Below are 7,900 nucleotides of genomic sequence, written 5' to 3'. Positions count from 1 at the left end.
AAAACACTCCTTCATTGCTCCCTGAGAATATAAAAATAACAATATCGAAGTGTATTTCTGAGTCATGCAGTTCCTTCGATGGAACCACAAATACATCTTTTTTTATCATGGAAAAAAAATTGATCTTTTTGGCAGAGTTTGATTTCCAGAGAAAGAATTTAATATATCTGTGTAATTCTTCTGGTTCTCCATTTGCTTCATGGATGATTATATTCAGATTATGGATATAGTATGGATATTGTAATGACTGAAGCTTTATTTCAATGACAGTTTGAGAATGAACTATCTGAATTTTCTCAACAGAAAATAAATTCACAGTAAATAACAAACTACCTTTGTCTTACAAAGCAAACTAAATAATGGATTCAAACTTCATTGAGAAGAAGTATGGGATGTTTTCAAAATGTTAATTTAGAAAATTGGATGCTCACATTTGTTTCCTACATCTCAGGCTGATCTGCAAGTGGAATCACTTCTCAACCAAAGCAGTAAAGAGACAGAATAAATTTTCAGAAATACCATAAACTTAAGCAAAAATATTTCTTTTTCACTTTGAAAATAATTAATAATAGTGAGATAAACCCATATCAACTCCTGCTTTTGTGTTTTCTAATATATTGGCAACTTTTGCAGTGTGATCTTAGCCCCACTGAAGTCCATAGTACAAAATAAAAATCCTTCTGTTGACAAATACAAGCACACTGTGAAAAATGTGCTACTCTGAAAATGAAGACCTTGAAAACACAACACACTTTTTCATTTGTCCTGCATTAGCATTTTTACCTCTGTGAGCCCTCAGAAACCTTCAGCTTATTTTTCACGGAAATTATGAACACATTTTTGTCTCTTCTTTTAACCATCCACCAAAGCAGAAGACAACTCTTCTCTTCTTATTTGCAAAGCAGAGCTTTAGAGCTATTACTTTTCACCCCGAAAACCCATAATATAGGCAGCAGCAGCCAATAACTGCTGTCGTGATCTTCACATTTTGCTCCAAAATACTGCAATCTTTGAAATAAATGCTGGAGCTGAAAAAATCCTACATTCACAATCCCCTCAATAAGGCTAAGATTTCTTTAGTGGTCCCTGCCAAAAAGACATGACATTTATTTTGGCCAGGATTCATATGTGTTGACAAGGGAATGAGCAAAGTCCTAACCCACTTTACACAGGCCAGGAAATATTCCCATCAAAGGTCTGCACTACTAAACTAAGACTGATTTTAAGAGGTGAAGAATGCTGTAGAAGCATGATTCCTTGGAGCAATTATATCCTTCAAAAGGCAACCATATAACAGGATTTAATCTAGAATAAGAAATGAAAGACCTACATTCTTAGGTCACATATGAGATAAAGCTCAAACTCTGCATTTTTAATTTTTCTCCCAAGAAATGATTTGAAGAATATCCACTTTATTCAACTGCCAGACCTAAAGCTTTCCAAGCTAATACACTGTTTTCTTTGATCCTACTTTGGCACAGGCACAATGTGCCTCATTGTAATCTGAATCTTCTCTTTTGTTTTCTGTTTAACATCAGACGCTTTAAGAGAAGAATAAAAGCCCCTGTTCCATACAGGTCTCAAAAACCTCTTCTCTGCATCTTTTGGCTTTACCTCTGAAACTGGCAGATTTCACAAGTATAAGACTCCAGCTACAATTTTCCTGTGATTTCTGGAATTTTCTCTGTCCCACAGCTCTTGTATTCACAAACCTTGCACCTATAAAATACCCTCTTGTCCTTACCTTGTGGAAAACACAAAATGTATGCAAGTATTAAATACTTCCAGTTCTCCACAGGTATTAAATACTTCCAGTTCTCCATCACATCAAGATGGTCAAGTTGAGGTTGCTGCCATGAACTCAGGCCCTCAGATCAGACAATCAAGAAGTCAAGCTTTGAATCTGAGCTCACCATCATTGACTACAGCTAGGATTTGTGACTGGGTTTCTGTATATCAGTGAATCACTACTGCTTTTTGAGACAAGCTGGGCTTTGCAAAATCACCTTCACTGCCACATTTTCAAAAATTTTCATAGATTTCCTGCATGTAGTCATTAAATATTGCCCAGGCACTTGTGACAGAGCAGCGTCCAGTTCTGCACGCAGAGCAACATCACAGTGCCCAGTAAGGGGTGTTTTTGGAAAACAAATCCCACAACAAAGAAGTCCATCCCTGCAAGTCACCACTTCAGATGGTACAAGAAGCGTTTTGGGATTATGAATCCTTGGGGCCATCTATCTGTTGCTACAGCAGAATCATCGAATCACAGAACAGTCTGGGTTGCAAAACACCTTAAAGATCATCCGGTTCCAACCCCTGGCCATGGGCAGGGACCCCTTCCACTAGACCCGGTTTCTCAAAGTGCCATCACATCTTTCATTGCATCCTATCAGAACATCAGTGTGTTGCTCCTCACTAAGGAGCAATACTCCTTTTAATTACTCTTTTAGATGGGCTCCAGTTTTCCTGACTACTTTGAAAGAAAACCCAACAGTTTTTAATTTGTTTCTGTTTACTTTTCACTCCCACAGTTTCAAGGAGGGTGGACACATCTGCATTATGGAGAAATCCTTGCATGGCTGAGAATTTAACGATTTGACTGTACAAACCAAATATTTTCTGAGTGCAAAAGCAATGCACATTCTTGCCTCACTTGTTCAGAGGAATATAAATGAGTGGGTCAGATGGGAGTCTTTATTCTTTCGTTTTTAAATATCTACTAATGAAGCAATTGTCAGAAGGCTGAGTCATAATGTAAATGTGTTTCTGACCAAAGGTCTGACTGCTCCAGCACACTTCAGAGTATCCGGAGGAGTACATCTAATCTGCATCCACTCTAGTTATTCATCAGACTCCTGCAATTATCTCGAGAGTGTTGGAAGGAAACAAGCAGACACAGGGAAATTCTTGGAGTAAATTTTGATCTAACTGAACTGAAGCTGCTACTTCTACTACAGGAAGAAAGATTCTTTACAGAAGCCTAAAATAATTACAGCAAAATGTGTTACAGTTCATCCTGACATCAGAAAGGTGGCTAATGAATATTTATTTTCAGCTTAAAGACTGTCATAGAATCACAAAATCATGGAATAGTTTGGCTTGAAGGAATCTTTAAAGGTCACCTTGTCCTACCCCCTGCAGTGAGCAGGGACATCTTCAATCAGATCAGGTTGCTCAAAGCCCTATCTTCTAAAAGGATACATAAGTCCATCACTTTTGATGCACAGGAGAGGGAAAAGAGCCACCAAAGGAGAGGGGAAAAAATGAAGGAGGGAACAATGGCATTAATACAAAGAAAAACCAGCACATTTATTTCAAATCCTTACGTATGAAGTAAACTAATAGAAACAGAGCTGCAAATTATAGTTGAAATTAATACAAAGTGAAATCCTAATATATGGTGAGAAGATTTGGCATTGCTCACATAAGAATAACTATACTGTCCCTTCCCCTTGAATGTATGGATCATTCATAGTTGTTACTTCAATTTAAAGGCTTCTGAACACTTTTCAAACACCTTGTCTAGATGGTGGAAGTTAGAAGGTCAGAAGTTTTGTAAGTATACAGGAAAAGAAGGGACAGCTAGCAAACAGTAGGAGCAGAGAGTGAGAAAGAGATGTTCAACTGGTAGAGACTGGGATATTTGGTAGCTTCTCCTGCCAATACTGCAATTGTTTGTAAAGAAGATAAAGACCTTCCCTAAAAGACTCTTTCAGAGCAAATATATATTTGCAGTTTGGTCAAATCCTGAAATCAACCAGTGCTTTCCTATAGATCTAAACATCTTCACATCTTCCTTCCACAATTTCAAAAGATGACGAAAATATGTAACCTCAGTATTTATTCTCTTAATGTTAATTGTTGTCAAAGACCATGATCTGTTTTGACAGTCAGGGCACATTTATATGCAGCCTCTCAGCTGGAAAGGAGCTGAAGCAGAAGGAAGGATTTTTCTGGACTAGCCTGCTAGGACACAAGCTTTTGGCTGTGCAAACAGGCTCTGACTCTCAAGTAGGTATGTGCATGTGCTTGCACAGTGTTTCAAATATTTTTGACTTTGGATTGCCACCAACTAGTAAACTTTCTGTGTGTCTGTGCACTATAATTCTTTTCCTCACTCTAAACTTCCTCACCTTCAGGGAAAAAATGGCTTGAGATTATGTTAGGAAAATAAACACACTTGGCCCTAGGTCTAGGTCAAACACTGACTCAAAAAAAAAATAATTGTGTCAGTAAATTATTTCTGGCACAATATCTGTCACCTGTTTCAAAAGAGTTGAAGGCAAACATGCCCATTCCTCAGCTTAAACAAATCTGGCCTCCATGCTGCTGAGCTGGCAAGAGATGCTTATATTACTTTTCTCCTTTTTTTAAAATCAAGTTTTAAAAGGTCCTTGTTGCCAGGTTTCTAAACAAGCCATTTCTAGCCAACTTCTGGTTTCTTCTTTGTTTTCTGAGGGGGAATTTGAAGGCTTCTCTCTGAGGGAGTCAGACAGTCATTTTCCTGTGCTTGTGTCTCCCCTTATGATGGAGAGTCAATGTCTGGGAAGGACTTAAAATCTGGGGAGCTGGTAGGGATTAGCAGTTAAAGTGCTCAATGCAAGTATTTGTGTAAACATTAGGAAATCAAAATCCTACATAATGTTAACACTATTGTATAGGAGAATAATAATATTGAGTAGATGTAGCCACACACCTGCTCTGCAGAGCTCATTTCAAATAGATTGTTCAGGACTCATCAAATGCAGCAACTTCTTCTGTTGATACTTGTACTAGTTTGAAGCTGAAGAGCAATGTTATTATTAGTTGCTTCTCAGTTTGTTTCTCACTTTACCCGTTTCTGAAGGATTTTGGACCAATCTTGTTATTTTTCATACTAAATGAGGAAAACCAGATGGACAAGATGGATCACAGACAGCCTTGAAATTATGCTTGTTCTCCAAGGAAGGGATGAAATCCTGCAGTTGTATCATTTATGAGTAGCTGTTTATTTTTACTGCCTCATAACTAGACCTTGGGATTCATTAATGACTGGAAATCACAGACCCTGTAGCAACCATTTATGCAAACTTTAGTGAGCATAAAAAAAGAGTCATCTGTATCTTTCATGGTATGCTATAGGAGAATAAAAATATCAAATAACCCAGAATATGCTGCAATGTAAAAGTATCAGCTGCAGGTCTGCATACAAAGAAGAAGATACATAAAACTTTATAGTCGATGTCTTTTTAATATTCTAAATTAACACATAAGTGTAAAAAACTACTTTGCCTGTGTCCTGTTAGCCAAGGAGGGCAGAGGTCTAATGTTTCATCTTATAAATTTATTTTAAGAAATAAGAAAACCTGTCTTTGAGAGGTATGTCAATGCAAAAATAATTATTACATGCAAGCCCCTCAGCATAAAATGAAATTAGATGAGAAATAAGGGAAATGAAACAATACTATTTGAATGATTAAATCAATTTTGGCCGGGGTCGTGTTGCATTAAGGGAGGACATTATACAGGCAGAACTATATTTTCCCTTCCTGTCAAGAGGACTGCAGTTCGTTTGACTCCTACACCTCAGCAACATGTGTGCCACAGAGGAATGTTGTCTTCCACTGCCAGTTCAGTAGGAAATGAAAGCTGTTCCTCTTCAGTGCAATCCTTGTCACTGTGACCCAGGTATTGTTGAGTTTGGGTTGTTTGGAAAGGTTATAACAGTAGCAACCTCAGCAAATTCAATTATCAAGGGCAATCAGAACTCCCCCTCTCAATGTTTTAGCAGAAAATGTCTGATTTTGTAAACAAGTTCTCCTCATCTGCTGATCCTTTATCCCTTGCCGTAGCAAATCCAGTCTGGATTCACCATCTCTGAAGAGGGATAACAGTCAAGGTATGCAGAAACACACTTCAGAGTCTTATTCATCAAGACACTTGAATATTTAATTAACTTCACTGGAAAAAGCCCGCAATTGCAGCCCCACAGAGCAGTTTGTAAGCAATATGCAGCTGAATATTATATCTTAGATTTTCTCAGGTGTCAAACTGATGCCTTCATCACCAGCTTCTCTACCCAAAGTAATAATTTTCTGTCTTGCAACATATTAGATGAACTGATGAAACTCAACCCCCAAAATATTAATTTACTTTTCATTTTCTTTTTTTCTTCAGGAGCATATCATGTCTAAAAAAATCACGATGATTTAGAGACAGTAAATTTGTAGAGTATTTTGCTTTATTTCCTCATATGTATTTTTTCATTCTGAGTGCAGATGGGGGTGAGCCCAGCAGATGTGCAGCAGCAGTTTCACATCTTGCCTCAAAACTTTTTTTCTCTTAGGGCCTCCTTCTAGGAGTTGTAAAGGCTACATCAAAATGTCTAGAAAGTGTTTGTGTGAAGGCATGTGTCAATAGATTATTTAAGACTCTAAAGACTCTAAGTTATTATTTGGTTACATGGTTGGCATCAAACAATTAGGCTAATGAAGGGCCTGGGTTTTAGAGCACGCATTTGCAATTTGTTGAACTGATTGCTGTCAGACATTACACAGGGAAGGAGTTTAGAAGGATTCAAATGAATGATCAGCCGTTGATGTGGATGAACATCAAATAAGGACATAATGAGGGGCTGTGAGGTCTTTGCTTCAGGCCATAACAAGAACTGCAGTGCTTAGGAGGAAAACACTGTTATGACCAGGTCTTTCCATCATCACCAGGATGATTGGATTTTCTTATTCTTATCAAACAATGCCTAAAGAGCAAAGGATGCTGCAGTAGATGGACAGTAGGACAGTTGTGATGTTCCAAGGAACAAACTCAGAAAATCAACACTCATCAGTTTAAACCTCTTAATCTGTTCTATCATTTATTCTGCTTATTCTGTTTGTAAACTCCATTAAAGTGCATTAACAAACTATGATACTGAGGCAGACAAGAAATCTAATTATCTTTTGTTGCAGAGCACCATATGCTTCTTTTAACTTCAAATAATAGGCTGAAAAACATTAGTATTTTAAATGAATCTTTGATGAAGTTGAACAAGAGAGAGGAAAAAAATAAGTTAACTAATCCCTTCCAGTTATATTGGTTTTTGCTATATGGGTTTACCTTTCTCACATGCTTATTTTGGAGCATACCAAAGGGCAAATGAAAACAGGTGACAGGGTTAGTCACTTTTATGTCAGACATTATTTTGCTCCCAGCTGTGGCCCTGAGGAAGGTTTTGTTCATGGTTTTTTTTATTATTACTGTATTTTTGGCATGCTCATCTAGTTGCAAAAGCACCAGATGTCTCCATTGACTTTTTGAATAAACAAGCAAACTAGAAAATTATAATAATTTTAAATCCCTTCATATGTTGCACACATAAAGGAGTGTCCTGTTCTTTGGGATTTATTTTTTACTCCAAAATGTTATACTGCAAAAAATGAAAAGCAAGCAACACCCCAGCCCACCAAAACAAAACAACCCCTGAAGCAATACCTCCTCTTGGCTGATGGCAAGTGTGGGCCCACTGAACTGGAGATCACTTTCTCAAAAGAAGTGAAACCAAGGCGTTGCCTCTCCATCCTGCTGAGTGTCTGTGTGCACTGAGGAAAGCGAGGCTGTGTGGGTGCAGAACCACCCCAAGCCATGATCTTCATCCAGGAATGTTGGGTGTGTCAAATGAGGTGTCCATTTCTCCAGGGGTATCTGTAAGGAGGAGAAACCTGTTGTCAAATGGCAGCCCTTCTGGTGATTAATATGGACAAAGAGTACAAAATATTTTTCTTGCTTAGCTCTGAATTTTTCTTTTCCCTCTTCCTTGTTCACAGTTTTTACATGAGCGTTTCTGAGGTAAATGGTTTATTTGTACAGCTCTTTCTATCGGTAGCAGCTACCAGGATTTTTTTTTAAATGCATAATTAGTCTT

The sequence above is a fragment of the Corvus brachyrhynchos genome, unplaced genomic scaffold (assembly GCF_000691975.1).
Source record: "Corvus brachyrhynchos isolate BGI_N302 unplaced genomic scaffold, ASM69197v1 scaffold126, whole genome shotgun sequence".
In the NCBI taxonomy this organism is placed as follows: Eukaryota; Metazoa; Chordata; class Aves; order Passeriformes; family Corvidae; genus Corvus; species Corvus brachyrhynchos.
The sequence above is the reverse complement of the archived record's forward strand: the minus strand, read 5'-3'. Positions refer to the sequence as shown.